The sequence below is a fragment of the Varroa jacobsoni genome, unplaced genomic scaffold (assembly GCF_002532875.2).
Source record: "Varroa jacobsoni isolate VJ856 unplaced genomic scaffold, vjacob_1.0 contig02480, whole genome shotgun sequence".
Taxonomy (NCBI): domain Eukaryota; kingdom Metazoa; phylum Arthropoda; class Arachnida; order Mesostigmata; family Varroidae; genus Varroa; species Varroa jacobsoni.
This window is the reverse complement of record NW_019214821.1, coordinates 13,004-29,555: the sequence shown is the minus strand read 5'-3', so window position 1 is coordinate 29,555 and position 16,552 is coordinate 13,004. Positions and strand designations below refer to the sequence as shown.

General features: G+C 38.0%; 1 protein-coding gene across 6 annotated transcripts in view; it reads right to left on the bottom strand.

Annotated features, from left to right (window-relative positions):
• Window positions 1-16,552, bottom strand: part of LOC111272513 (uncharacterized) — a 50,750-nt gene that overhangs the window by 22,607 nt on the left and 11,591 nt on the right. For 3 of the 6 annotated variants that reach the window (XR_002687562.2, XR_015315762.1, XR_002687563.2), the window contains exons 2-3: window positions 1,654-1,757; window positions 1,387-1,466 (exon numbers count right to left, since the gene is read on the bottom strand). The exons of the other annotated variants lie outside the window; for them this stretch is intronic. The gene's annotated coding sequence lies outside the window, so the exon portion shown is untranslated. The remainder of the gene's footprint in view (window positions 1-1,386; window positions 1,467-1,653; window positions 1,758-16,552) is intronic. 6 annotated transcript variants of the gene reach the window in all.

Genomic DNA, 16,552 nt, shown 5'->3' with positions numbered 1-16,552 from the left:
TGAATAACGTGACGCAGAGAAGAACAGAACAGTCATAGTGGTCTATGCTATATATTTTAATTTTATCCTGTTTTTAACAGTCTTATATTTTAAAACGCTTTTTTGTTGTCTGTATACAAAATACTAGATAAGGATGGAAATAAATAAGTAAATCAATCGTGCTATAAAACATGACACTTGCGAAGTGTGGATATGCATCAGGTAATCAACACCTAATTGAACAGGAAATCTGTGTCATTCCATATGAGTATTGTGCCCATAATGACCGCCTCGTTGTACCTCGACTAAGTAGGTAATTTCGAATCTGAGGGCTTTGTTATCGGTGAGTGTCTAGGACCTCTCCGAGGTCATTACACAAAATAGGTCATGTCTCTTATACACGTTGACGTGCCATTATACTGTAATGTATAACAAGTCACCAGATGCATGCCTATACAAAAACTAGCATGAATGCGCATTATCAGCTAGAAGTAGTCCGATGCAGGAAATAGACAGCGCGCTCAAATAAGCTTCGGCTCCAGAACCTTGTACAGTTATCGGTTTCTAAGTACTGTCTGTGACATTATTTCTGGTGTCGGTTACCACATTTACCTGCTGTCTTAAAGAGTCTTAGACTACAGTCCGTGACGAAATGTTTCGCTCCGCCGACAGTTGTTTTCCGTACTGCTGAAGCGCGTCCACGGCACACTTTTCCGCTATTAAAGAGTGTTGCTAACTTTCCTCTAGTATGATCTTTCTCTTTGGATTAGAACTTAAGTTAGGGAAAGCTCTAAAGGCAGAGGCCGCAAGCTAACCTTGACCAAAAAGTATGAAAATCAAAGGCATCTGGATCTAACTTCTGACTAGGCGCGGTTTCAATTAGGGGTTGACAATATTCTCAGAGCAAGATCGTTGTATGATTATACAAAGCCTTAAACCAGGGTAACAACACATTCCATAGCACATGTTGGATCTTTGTAGCTTACTGCGTATTACACCTTTCAGTTCTGAATCAGAAAGCATTCCTTTTTAATGAACTCAAGTTCAAGGACTGATGAGGCAGCTACAACATTTAAGGGGTCTATCAACCCTAAACACGGCCAATTTGCCACTACATTCGTCATTAGTGTGGTAAACCATTCCAAAACACTTTCCAAACCACAAACGGAAGATCCAAAATCTTAGTTTTCTTTTTTAAATTTGTTATTGTTACTACTCTATAGAGCTATTGACTCAATACAATAAGAGCTTTTCGTTACCATGTATGAAGCATACGAAAATATATTCACAGGTTTTATGTTTTTATAAGAAAGTGACTTTAGCTTACGTAAAATGATCATACAAATTGTTTAGAAATAGGGATATCACACATTAAGTGATCATTTCGGTCGTTTAGTTTATATCTACCTGAATATCTATTGGCCCGGATTGAACAGCGAAGCTCCAAAGAGGTGACAGTGACAAAAACCGTTTACTAACCGTAAGCACTGCAATGAAGGAAAGCAATACTTGATATATTCACGATTGTGTACCACACTTACCAAAAAAACGTACAGGAGAATTTTCATTAAAAATTCATACCCATAAAATGGTCAAATGCGTTGTTGCTTCGATTAACGATGCTCACTGTCAGTTGCCGACCCTACGCTGTTCGCACTATATACAACACCTTACCCTTAAAGCCACCCGCTAAGAGGCATCGCCCAAAAAAGCATCTGCTCAAACGGGATCTTCGACGTCGCGGCGCACTTCAGTTAGATGATCTGTAGTTCAGTACGCTGTGAAGCAAAAAAACGTGAAACGAAACGAGAGTTCAGGTTTGCTATCGACACTAAAGTTTCAGGGAGCTGAAAGTGTTGTTAATGAGGCAATTCACAAACCCTCCAGAGAGGTAAGTCGACCCTAGAAAGCAGAAATGATTCCCGTGAGACGACCGAGTAAGGGGAAGAAACAGAATTCGGGACTGAGTGATAGTTTCAGCCTGTGAAACAAGAAACTGGCAAGCTGCGAGACCTAAATTAAGTCATCTACTTGGACTACTTAAGAGTCTAGATAAAGAAATATTTCCAAACAAAGAAAACTTCCCGGTGAGGGTAATGAAAGTTAAGGTCGGGCCTGGCGAGTCGCCAATTCAAGAAATTGGCGTTAAAGTCCACGTGGACGCATGAGCCGATGCAGGCCTACCAGCTGGAATACCACTACCAGCAATACTACGACTGACGAGGTTAACGACGGTTAGCACTATTCTTAGAAGGCCTGATCGAACGGACGGAAATGGAAATACACACACTAGGAAGAACGGCAGACTAGACCGCCTTATTTGAATGCCTAAGTTCTAGCGAATAAAGTCCTCGCACAGAGTAACTCTGTTAGTGGCAAAACGCCTGAACTGCAGTGCTACTCTAACTGTCTGAAGGTGAGCCACTGAGCACACGACTGTTCGAAAAACAAGTCTGACCGTAAACGCTGTTACAGATGCTTGGTGGTAGAACACGAGGCATGTAGCAAAATTGCACAGGTAGAGCGTTTAACATGTAAAATTGAAGGCCACATCGTTAACACTATAACCTGTCTAGTATATCGAAAACAAGTTAAAGCCCAAAATAAAATGGAAACAGGGGTTTTAGAATTGCCAACAGTAATAGCTAAAGTGCCTTAAGTCGATCTAAAAAGATGCTAAGATGGATTTAACCCTTTAGAAAACTGGTCAACGTAAGTTTGGTTTCTGAGCCAAACAAGGCCAGAGTAAACGCGGCAAACTTGCTAACCGGCGACAACAAAGATGTAGGTAGTCATTTGTTACAAGTGTAAGGAGGTTGCCATCGAGCGAACTAAGAAGGTTAACGTCAGTGTGCGGATGACGATAGCGATTATGTATTAATACAATGGCCGTCGTAATTGCCGCACATGGCCTAATATCAATAGGGAGAACTTCCAAATGTTTCTTGATGACCTAGGAGACAGTCTCAATGGGAGCAATAAGGCGGTGGTCACTGGGAATTTTAACGCGGGTGTGATCGATTAGAGATGTAGATGCGCTTTACACAAAGAAGTGCTCCTCCTTGAGTGGTTAACCAGCGGAGACTTTCAATTAATTATAACAAACTTAAGTTTTCCTCATATAGAAAATCGTAATAGAATTGACGATCTGTACGCATCAACTAGTGAAACGAAGTAAGGAATAGCATTTTGCAGATAAGTTTGAAAGCCCTAGTAGTTACAAGAACGTTACTTATAAGGTTAAGGTGGGAGAAATGAGAGCTTCTACAAAACAGAAACATAAGTACCAGCTAAGATCTCAAGAATTTGAACGGATGGCACTAACAGACACAGTCAGCAGGAACGGCCATCTAAAAGGCCCCCAAACACAAAAGCATGACATAACACTAGCGGCTGCTTGCGAAGTCGCTCCTTAAGCATTTTCATGGTCAGTACCTGAAAGTATTGGCAGATAAAAGAAGTCGCGGAAGCCAAGGAGGCCGCAACAGAACCAGAAGAGCTTATACCAATGATAGGTAAAGGGTTTCAATAAGGTAACTCAAACAATTGTGGGAAACCTTGCGAAAGGAAATTCGGCGGAGCAAAGAAATTAATAATTTACTGAAGAGGTGTGAAGCGATCCATGGCTAAAAGACCATAAAAGAATTACGTAAAGCACAGCCTGAATTTGTAAATTAAGGAGACGGTCGCAAAACTGTTTTCGAATCATTAAAGACGAAGAGAATGGGCAGTGATTGGGATCCAGGGTAATACTGAGTTGATCTAGGAAATAGCGGTGCAAAAGCAACGAGGTAGGATGACATATCGGCGGAGATAGTAAAGCCCTTCAGAGAGACCACGCTGTTATATTCAAATATGCAGCCATAAAACTCCTGCGAAAAGATCATTTCCTAAAAGGAGGCTAGCCTGGTACTATATATCAAAGCCTGATGGACACTAGAGGTCATACAGGTCAGTTTGCCTCTTTAAAGTAATGTGTAAGCCACCTGAATAATATACAATAATAATAATAGCCACCTGAAGCATTTAATATAAAAATGCTGAATAAACGGAAACAGAGTATTTGCAAAAAACTTGCTTGGCTTTAAAAAAGGTCATTCCACTCTTTCGACCAAGGAATTGGCCTTGAAGCACGGCCGAAGACAAAAGTAAATATGCCGCAGCTCAGGGGTTTCTGTCTACTTTTGGACATAAGGAATGCTTTCAACTGTATAAACTGGAACGTGATATCGGACAAGCCGAACGGCGCTTCATTCGGGGAGACCAATAACGCAGGATCTCACTTGGGGTGTCTAAACACACGCCAGAAAGAGTAAGGTAGTAGTTTACGCAGACAGCCCGTGCTTGATGACCACGGTTTGAACTGAGACGGAACCAAAGAGCTTTGGGAACACGGCACACTGGATGAGTAGACGCCAACTTGAACTAGCACCTGGAAGAACGAAAACTCAATTACTTATTCACAGATAGAAGTGCAAGAACCTTCACATTAAAGAGTAGCATGATATTTGAGTATGACCCTACGTGAAACAAGCGGTGAAAAAGGCGAATTCGATCATACAGACCCTTAGTAGGCTAATGCCAAGAGTCAGGGGTTCGTTTTAGAGAAGGAGGTGGCCGATTAAGTTGTGGCGGGCTTCATACGTTCTCTCACTGTTATCGTCTAGGCAAAGTAAAACCCACCTGAGGAAAGCATACGAGTGCTAGGTCTATAAATAAGAATTGCAATCTAAACCATCTTGACCTCTGTTGTTATGGTAGTAAGCGTGCTGGTTACCAAGAAATACCGTGGTTGAGAAACTAGAAGAAATGTATAAAGATTGGATGGTCATCTTAAGAAAATCCAGGAAGAATATTTTTGAAAAATTGCCATAGAGATGAGTAAGCACAGGGCAGACAGCAATTCTGGAGTACTTGACGGAAGTGAAAAAACTCAAAGAGGAGGAAAATACAAACCGAGAGCAGAACTTTATCGAGCTTCGCGTTGAATGAAAAATTCCGCCTTGTAGTTGAAGTAGTGTCAAAACAAGTACTGTGGCGGCACTAGAGACGACGGTAAAGAGTAGAGTTTCATATGACCGTGGCAAATACCTAGAACCGAGGCCTGGTGGTCGCAGTATACATAAACGTTTCTAGAAGATAACGACTCACGCAACTCTTCTATTGACCTAAAATTAATCTGGACATTGTTTGCCTAAAAGCAATTTTCTCCAGCACCCCTTAACATTTTAAAAAATTCTCTGGAAGGCCTTAGTCGTTTTACGAAGACCCTAGAGCTCGACAAAGCATCTTACCATTTGAAATCTTTACCAATAAAAGACTTAACAGGAAACAGGCCTATAGAACAAGATGTAAACGTCTTGATCGAAGTATATTATATTTTCGTCAGCGAGATATGCATGCATTTCCGTTCTACACTACAAAGATATATTTTTCTTATTCCATTTTTAATCGTTCGGTGCCTAGGATAAAGATATTTTTGAGTTGATTCAAGTGTTTGTAACTTATATATATATATATAATAATCTATAATTACTTTATATATATATATATATATATATAAATTAGTTATAGATTATTTGCCGCATTCACTGATATGAAGATGTAAAAAGTAACATCAGGCAAGCACTCAAGTATATGCGTTATTATTCTTAAGACCTTGGAGGTAAACTGCAGATTACTGGAATACATAAGGCTTTCTAGGTATCTAATGGATACAAAAAGAGCAACATCACTGAGGGCCAGAGGAGATGTTGTAATCTTGCGTACCCAATGCATCTCACCACAGGTACACTGCTGAGATTACAGCAAGTTTGAGACTGACCGTAGTTATTGGAAGATATAACAGAATGATTATGGCAACAGCAGCAACCGTGCCTACGTCCACCTGCTCTCAAATAAGTTATCAGTTATTATAGCGATATTTTTTTATGAAGATTTTGTGCGTGTGCAATCAGAGATCCTTTAAGGGTTTTTCGTCAGCAGTTGCCCGTCGTATCTGAGTATTTATTGACTACCCCAAGCGGAAGGATGCCACAAATAGAAGAGCTCTTTATTCCGGATTCATTCCAAAGAGATGTGCTTTCTCATTGGATCAACAGGATGCAATGACCATTAGTGAAGTGACCGTCACAACGATCGCATTACTGAAATGTAAATATTTTTACAATTTCAGCCATCTCAGTGTAGCCATACACGTAGTCCTCTATATAGGATGTAAAGACGGATCACCGTTTCAAAAAGCCTATTAAAGCGACCCTGATGACTTGCAATTACGTAACCAAAGGTGGGCGTTGTTCGTGTATGCAACCATTATAAATGAATTCAAAGTTTACCTATCTCTTATGTTGCATTTTACTTATCCATCACTTTCCGGGTGGGTCTACAATGTTTAAAATACGGCATAGCTAACCGGGACTAGTCACTGAATTAATTTATGAAAAACTCTATATTTGAACTCATTTCAATTAAATCAAATATGCCGTAAACAGCACTTTGTTTTTCATTATTTGAATATGTTAGCTTAAACCTGCAGCTTTTAGCCGATATATTTTCGATCAGCCATCTATACACTCCACATCTTACTTCAGCTTTGCGTAAAAATATCTACTTTATCGAGAAAGGAAACATCACCAACACTTTACCTGTATATTCTATACTTAACAGTTTAGCGAAATTCAAAGCTAACGAGAATTGTGCAATCAAGTATCATAGAATCATAGAGACAGTAACCGTGATTCAAACAGCAAGTTCTGCGGAAATTGATTTATTATGACCTCTCACAATGCTACAATTATATACCAATTTTACACAATTAATTACAATGCCACAATATAGTTAGTTTTTACTGCTTCCAGTGTACGTCTGTAGATTATTACTATTACTTGTCTTCCTGATCTCGCAGCAATGGTAGCTAATTGTCTCAGTTAGAAAATGAATAGAAGTATTCCCTTTCTGGTATCAATTTTTTCTTTGTCGCAAATGATACGCAGAGTGCATCTAATTACTCTTGAAAAAAACAATGCTTTAATGCTCATTTGCTCTCAATGAGCTCAGACAAAAAGGGAGCCTAAATGGCACCGTTTTTATCAGAATCATAGTTTTATGACTCAACGGAATACTTTAAGTAATGATTGCTTCTAATCTTGGCGTTCAAAATGTTTATAGGAAACAAGTCAATGAAGTTTGTCCGATTTAAAATTAACTTAGACGTTTATAACGCTTAAACAAAACTTTCTCACTTTTTTGTATTAACTGTCGGTCGATGTATTTGTATAACTAGCCGTCGATGGCAATAAGCTTTTACTATTAAGTGCAATCATTTATTTGAGACCGAATTGTTTTTCACAGCTAGGTAAAAAAGAAGAACATTTAGCATAGTCTTAAATAAATTTATATAATAAATGGTTCTATTAATAATAAAATAGTTTTATCACTTATTGCTTCATTACGCTATGAAATAAAAAGGACAATTAAAATGTCGAATAAAAAACCTTTGCGTTGTTTTTGACTCGTAAAGTTCAATGGTTTACTTTGTTTACTGAAGTAAAATGTAAAAATCTAGAAGACGTTTAGCGCTTTCTCTATATATAAAGGAGCTTTCTAAATATATATATATATATATATATAATATTATAATTCGAGTATAATCCGTTTCATATCGGGATCTAGTCATCTGAAGCAATCTTTGAAAACAGGACCAAGTAGTTCAAATATTTCAAAGTGTTTTTATCAGATAATATTTGCTACTTTGTAGATCAACAGAAACTCTGAAATTTCCTAATTTTTAGTTCGTCTCTCGCTGTGCGTGTGTGACTACTATCGAAGTGAAATTACCATGTGCCACGCCGAAAAGTGCATTGAGAAACCTATATCAACTTTTCAAAGCTCAAAAAAGGACAATGAAGCAGCTCTTTGAGTATGAAAAGTATATGTCTCTTTAGAAACAAAGACTAGGGTATATATGAATTTACACTGTTTTTGTATCAAACTGACCCCTCGATGACATTTTGCTAGATTTGAAGGTCCCATATCAAAGAGATTCAAAAGTCTGAAACCCGGAAAGCCACTGTATTTCATACTATTTTAGAAAATAGTATATTTGACATGCTTCAAGTTAATAGTAAAATAGTAAAATTACATTTTTAATTATATGCATTTGGAGTTTTAATTCAAATTTAACAATTACGAATAAAATCTTTTCTACTTTTTAGACCACTAAATACTAATGGCCAAGATTTTTTTCATTTCGTCAGTGGCAGTCATTCCTTAGGTAATGGGCAGCCATCGGATTTAGTCCAATGAAACTCAGTAGTCTTCTATGCCGTAATTTTCATAAGGCAAACTTTATATAAAAGCCAAGGTCCTTATAAAGGTTTTCAATATCACCTTACATGTCTGCAAATTAGATTCTGTATATATGTTTATATATATATATATAGAGTTATAGTATATATATATATGTATAGAGTTCACCTAGCGTGCATCCACTGACCACATGACCGAGTATCTTCAACCACATAAAACTAATAATACTTTCTTGCATTGTCTTGAACATAGTACGATATCGTACGTCATACAAAAATAGTTGATCATGATTGTTTCAGTACTTTCCATGTCGCATCACGTCTATATATGGTGGTTACTGAATAGATTTCCAAATTATTTCTTCAATTTAGTCAAATACGGTTATTAAAAAGACATCAAATCTATTACCATCAAGCCGGCTATAATTGCTTTTAATTGATATCATCCTCTAGGCCTCAGCACCATTTTCAACTCTTTCAATGGAAAAACAGGTTTGAAAGCCATGCTATTCCATAGATATATTACTTTTGAGTGAAATATATTTCCAACAATTTTCTCTACAATAATTTATAGTTTCCTAGTGTTTTTGGCCCATATTTATTATTACTTTTCCACCTGTATTTGCATTAAAACGTTCACTAGGATTGCCTTTGCTAATTTCATAACTATATTAATACATATTAAACTGCTCACCATCCTTTTAAGTAAAAAAAAATAGGGTTTTATTCATTATTCCTATGGTATTTACTGAAAGCTACTATAAAAATTTTTAGAATCTTACAAGTTCTTCAAAGTGTAAAAAATTAAATACTTGCCAGTTCAGGAATTTGAAAAATAAATAGAGAATTTTCTATATCAGCAGAAATCATTATGCATATCACTGTTTTTTGAAACGTAAATGAGAAACAAAGAAAAAGATATATTTTGTGAATGAAATCGATAAAGCATAGAAAGAGTTAGCAAAAGCACTCATCACAAAGTGAATCCCAGATTGTAATTATGTAATCAAATTAGCCAAATAAACCAAAAGCATTTCGAATTATTTGAAAATAGAAAACGATATATGAACAACAACAATAGAATCAATCTTTTATTCTGTGGACAAGTTCTAGATCTCGAAAATCATGACAGCTAGACGAAATCTGACGAAATCATTACTAAAAGGTATAGTGCGAGCCTGTAGGAAATTCATACGGTAATTCCCTTCCCCTAAATTTTACTGATTCAAAGATCAAATAGACGAACTTAGTAGTTGCACTGTATGTATATATACCACTACGAGCACAAATGCGATTTACTCTAGAAATAATCCACTTTTATGTAGTGCACATATTATTTTACTCCCCGCCATAATAATGTACACCGTGACTCAATAAAACCAAATTTTTAAAAATTTAAGTAACCATATTATTTTATAAGCTTTTAATATCGGAATTTACGATGCGCTACTATTGGTTGTCTCGTTAACAGGGCACGCATTTGGAAACGAATCGTAGGGTTTCAAATATTTAATTTATTAGAACCGTAGCTCAACATAGGCACAATCACGCCTTATGCCAACGCTTCCTCGGCTCAAATCAGATAGGGCAATGGAATGTAAGAAGCAGCTGTTTTACGAGCTTGTTCATTATGCGATTTATTACTACATAATCTAGAATGCCGAGCAATACTATTAAAAGAGTGCGCTTTTTGTAAAATACATTTGACGTGAGCGATAGAATTCGTCTACCACAGTATTGTGCAGAAAAAGTATTGACCATTTTCAAGCCAAATTTGATTTCAAGTAAACCTTTTTGTTATTCAAAATAATACTACTAAAATGAATATGCACCATTTCCATCAGCTACCCTCTGTCATTTTTTCGGTAATGCCGTACTTCCATCACTAAATTAAAACTGCTAAGGAGCAAAGAATGAAGTAGATGATAGCCTGATGGTGGAAGACCCGAGCTATACAGCGAACGCGTTCAACTTTATTATCCATGTTCTTTCAATTTTTCCCCGGTATTTAACGATATGTGTGGTCTCGCGTTGTCATGGTCAAAGATAGAGCCTTCTCGATTCATTAGTTTTCTTAATTTTCTTAGCTTAGGCTAGGCTTAGCGCAGTTTTGTTACTTGTTGGTAGTAAAGTCAATTGTTTTACCAACAACTCATAATGCTCTATCTCTTTTCAGTCATACGGAACACCTGGTCAGCTTCTTTGGCGTCAGTCTGAGCTTTCCCACAGACTATAGAGGATTTTCTAGAATTTGAACGTTACTGTCATATGTAACCCACTTGTCATCGTCCGTGATCGATCGCCGTAGAAATGGCTAGATTTCATTACATCCCTGTAGACCCTTGCAGATGCAAATATAACTAAGTAAATTCTTTTGCGTATACTCGTGTGGCACCTAAACGTCAAGTTTTTTTCTGTAGTTAATTTCCGTCAAATAATTTTACTGTATGATGGTGGACATTTTTTGGCGATATCATGGTTACTTGCGAGTCGGTCTTGCCCAACTTCCGCAACTATTTCATCAACTTTTTTGTGCAACTGGCCCTACGAAAAGCATCCTCCGCATCAAAATGTCTTTGACGAAAGCGACAAACCATCTTTAGGTCGTTTTTTTAGATAACGCATCTTACCCATAGGTAGTATACATTTTCTATGAACTTGAAAGGTATTTATGTTTTTACCTTAACGAAATCGTAAATTTCCAAAAGATGCTATATTTTGAATCTGATAAAAACCGTTCCAACAGATTTAGCACATCTACTGCTATCAAATAAGCTTTTAAATGACACCAACGCCGATCTGACGCAACTCACATTACCTGTTGTATATGACCTTAAACCATTCAGCCAAGAAAATGTTAATATTTTTTTTAACAGACTAATATTTTACATGATGATGTTAAAACACTGGTCAGCCACAGCCGTATAAATTATGATAGACAGTCCATAATTGGTTCAGAATTCTTTATTATTATTGACGCCGTCTACTTATTTATGCTTCTGTCGAATACAGTTTTTATATTAGTGTGCAGTTAAAAGTTCCAGTTTTTAAAATTTAACTTTGAAGAAAACACATTTGGAAGCCATGGCATACCACATACAGTACGGTTCACTAACGTTTTAAATAACCTGATATTGTAGAAGAGTAAGAAAAAGATTTATAGAAGCCATCTGTTCGTACTGTAATCAGTGTGATTTTATAGAACCTTAGAGAACTTATATCCGTTCATAAATGTTAGGCGGGACGTTCTGACGAAAAGGATATACAGCAATTGGCCAATCGATATCATTATTATACCATTTTGAAATTTCACATATCGAATTTTATCGAAAACAACTCCGCATCCGAAGGAAATATCTGCATGCGGTTTTTCATGCGAAAGTAGCCTTCCTCTGCTTTCTAATGATAACTCATGGAACGGCAATGTAGCTGAAGAAGCACTTTTAAGTTAATGTGGAGCAGAAGGCACTCACATGTATAGTGCAACATTTATGAATATTCGACCCATTACGCATAACTCAGGTATCCAATTTCGTCTTTCCCCTTCATAGAGAGACATAAGTAATTTGAGGTGTAATACAGTTATTCTCGTTAGTCTCATCTAATTCATGATAACGACATTTTGTGAGCAAAGATTATATTTAAGTGATTTTCAATTATTTTCGTGCCCTTTTGGCAATACATGAACCAATAATGGAATTATGAAAAGATCTCACGGAAAATCAGCGAACTATAATAGTCAGACTCGTAAAAGACAACTGGTCGTGATAAAAAATTACTGAGTGATGCAGAACATCGAAGTGTAGAGTTGACGTGTAGCCGAAAACATGCTTTTGTCGTGCAGAAAAATGGGAACCATTAAAAACGCAGCGTAAAAACAGAATTATTTTAATATAGCTATAGGAACAAGAATTTATAACGGTTTGCTAATCGCGTCAGTGTGTAACGAAAACCCTCACCGTGTCCGTGAGATCCTTAGCAAGCCGTATAAGTGGTTTTAGCCTTTTTTTCAAATGAATCATATTTTAAAATTTTGCTTCGTAACGCTTAGCACGTCTATAGGCATTCCGGCGAAAGGTTTCGTGAGTCCTATCTGATTCAGCAGATCAAACATCCAAGCGAAACAATGATGTAGACGGTGATATTATTCCGCGGCACAGGAGTCCTATATTTCGTCAATGCAATTGTGGAAGAACATCAACAGAGTTAGGTAATCCAAAAGCAGAATGTTGTCTCAAGTACGAGAATCATTTCAGGGTAGGAATGGTGTTCGTGCACTACAAGTCAGTCTATCATATGGCAAAATGTGTCTCTGAGATAATCATGTTGATAAGTATTGTTAAATAATAGGTGTTGTTGTTCCGCTATGGCTTGGAAGTTCACTCGATTTGAAATCTGTTTGATTATGATTGAAAGCGTATGACATTTTCGCAAAGGCCGAGTCAGGGCTGAACAGAAGATGCCAAACAACTCAAGAATACAGTGTTCCAGGTATGAGCCCAAAACGCGGAAGCGATGGAACGGTCCGAAAGTGGATACAGAGCATGCCGACTCGAATTGCGGCAGTCATCGTAGCTAGGGGCACGATACCTAGCCTCAGTAAATACCCTTCTTTTTTACAGAATTTTAATACTGCTTCTCTAATGATAGCGTTGATATATGCGCTTATGATTAGAAAGCAGAGCAAGGCTGCTTCTACGTGAAAAACGCACGCAGGTATTTAGTTCGGATGTCTTCAAGTAAACTCGATTATGTACGAAATTTCTAGGTGGCTTTATTTAATTAACCAATGACAGTATATGTATAACTCTTAGATATAGGCTGTGTCATTCCTGTCGTTACGCGCGACATTTATAAGCTCGCAAATAAGCCCGATAACTGCGCTCGCTGCTGCGACAGGGAAAGTTGACCGGTTAATGCTTGTGAAAGGCATGTTGCATTATTTCGGAGCGCATGAGTTGCAATTATCGCTTTTGCAAAAGGCCGAAGTGTTCGTGTTCTCAAGGTTGCATAAAGCTGGTTGGAGCGCTTCTTAGATCAATCATATTTGGAAGCAGTATTATCATTATTACAAAGAAATCCGGGCGCACTCCGGCGATTGCAGCTTGTTGCAAATTGCTGGCAACAGCGAAGAAAGATTGCTGGGAACGCCTATAAAACCAGCCATCAATTTTTGACAAAAGAAGCATGGCTTCTATAGGGTACGAGTTTCCAGGATCGCACTACGCAAGGGTGTCTAGTCGGGTCGTGCCTAAAGTAGTGGACTATCCGAGAATCAGCATTGCGTACAAAGACAACTTGGACCGTTCATCCCATTTACACCAAGGTTTCTGTTAGAACAAGTGGTCAATTAGTTTTCTACCGAACTGAAACAACGGTACAATCGTGTTGAAAAGAGTCGGTGGCCGTGGGACACAATTACAATAAATGTATTTCCGATTCACTGTAAGCATATAGTACTGAATGAATAAGTCAGTTGCCAGTTTCCAGGGGTCGAGCCTAGTCATGCTGCAATATATGTATGTATATATATGCATGTAAAAATGAGCTGAATGTAGGCCGTAAACAGCTGCTAGCTCAAATATGGCTAGGGTGTAAAGGCCCTAACCGCTAACCTATATATTGACACACGTCCTATTCCGTCACACTATATATATATATATATATATAGTGTGACGGAATATATATGATATTCCTCTGTGTTTTTTCCAAACAGAAAACAGCCTATTTATTGTTCCTGCGACAATAAGTTTACATAATAATTACGACGATAATAAATACTATAATAATACACAATATATGTAGTCTATCAGCATTCACGGCTTTTCCTTATCACTCCATTAAATGATGTATGCCATCTCGTTAATGTACAAAAAAAAACTGCAAATGTAGCGGCGCAAGCCCATAGAATATGGAAGGCGCGAGGAAACCTCCCATTCGATATCCAAGAAAGTAGCTTTACCGACGTGTACCGTTTGTGACTTATTTGTCGAGTCTTCTTTCTTGAATTGAGTTTAGTTGACTTGGGCAACTGAGCCAAATAATCGTGCTGCTCAACTATCTAGTTTCCGACAAGTAAACTGTCGCAGTCCAACAAAATGCGAGCCATAACCCTTTTTAGATGGAAATTCGAAGGACCTTGGGTCTTAACTTCTCCCCTGAAGCCACCCATTCGATCTTTGGTTCACGTCGGCGTACAGACACCACTCCTTACCGATAATGGCAATTTTTGTCCAAGAATCGATCATTGTAATCGGCTCGATATTGGTAGAGGTGTTGAAATGCATGGTTAAGCCGTAACTCTCGTTGAATTCAAGAAATTTATGAGGTACCCGAGCTCCAAATCTCTGTGTATGTCTGTTTGAGAAATTCCAGACATCATCAGGATCTATTTCGGTTATTAACTCCTACTGGGAGCGATTCTTTGATGGTATACCTAAAAAAGAGGAGATTTTGAGAACTTATAGAAAAAAATAGCTGAGAGTGTAAAATACAAAGAAAGGCTCTGTGTAAATACAAAGGACCTGAGATTGTTAACGACGTTCATGTGGGTGCAACATATCTTTTTCGGCAGACTCCTGAGTTTTTTTTTCGTTTTTAAACTTGAAAGCGTTTTTATCGTTATTAAACTTACATAGCCGGCCAGAGCAAGGGGCATCGCCTAGGTCCCAAATGTCATTTTCGAATTTGGCAAACCGCTCTTGAGCTGTCCTTTTAACACTGTCTTTGCACTGCTTCGCCAGTATTCAGCCCTCAAAGAAATGCGTAGTGCAGAGAATGTCTAAAATGCACATTTTTCCAACTGAACACACACGTGGAAATTCTTTCCAATTAAAAGTACTTACAATACGATACTGTTACGGCACACTGATTATCGGTATGCCAAACGGTATGTCAGAAGTAAACAACATGAGGGATAGTGGGAAAGAAAGTCTCTTTTTATAATAGAGTAAGGACCTTTTTTATTGACGTACACATACAGGGTAGGGCGTTCCAACTTGAACAGGATTGGCAGTCTATTGATTATGGAACAAAACACGTGGCGGAAAACGGTACGCCTAGGTCACCTATCATCCAATGAGTTCACGCGGAACGCCTAACGATGTTATAAATTTCCTTATCATTAAGCCGCTGGTTTATGTTAACGCCAGTTTTCATGCGGCTCCTGAGAACCCGATCAATATTTTTAAAATCGCTGATGGAGCTTAAATTTAGAGGATTCAAAAAAGCTTATCATGGATACATGAAGACATACAGATACGTTAAAGAATGTTACACATCTACTAGTTACTGCTCCTTTTTTAAATATACCTACTAATTAGAACAATTTGCGCTTATGAGGCGCGACAACTATGTATGTAGTTTAGTAGTGCGTAGGATATGTACGTGAACTAGTATATACATATATTGTAAAGATGGGAAAAGCAAACATTGATGTTCATAACACCATATCTCATAAGTAAAGACGGAGTTGTATACTAGGAGATGCCTAAAGCCAAGTATATTGAAGTTCACCTTAGGTAGCTTATTCGTATTATTTTGTTCTATCAGAGTGCTATCCCCGCTAGACGCATAAGGGAGAAGATTTTTTACCTTCATTAAAGAGAAATTCTTCTTGATAGACTGCACGGGCTATCTTCAAGTCCTTCCTTAGGGACATACCTGTGTGCGAAGGTGGTAAGTTCAACTACCTTACTTGTAATGACTCGAGCGAATTTCGAGATACCTATACAATTCACAAGTACCGGAGCTCAGAAACGTCAAGCAGGAGCAAGTGGCGCAAACCTGGCGGGGAAGCTCAATGGACGTCAAGTAGATTGCAGCAGATACCTCAATAACAGGAAGTAAGGTAATTTCCAAGGACTAATGCCCGAGGCCTTAACTCCGTCATAGCGTAAGCTGTATAAACGGACCGCCGATGACCCATTCGATTTCAAGGTCAAGCTTCTTTGCGGGAGTGTAGTTGCTACTATACTTGGCTCTGCGGCGGACGTAAACGCAATCTCTCCACGACTGATGAATAAACCACGCTCGCTGAGTATCGCAAAGCCTTTTGGAGCTTTTATGCCTGCGTTTTTGACGTAAAGAGAGCTATCCATTCTGCAATCATCTCTGTCGAACTCTTGGGATACGTGATACTACTAGCAGAAATGCGCGCAACACAAACTACCCTAATTTAATACTGCAGTTAGAAGAAGTCTCAAGCGATTCCCTGGAGGTTTTACATGCGTCCACATGCAACGTTGTAAGCACGAATGCTCGGGGCC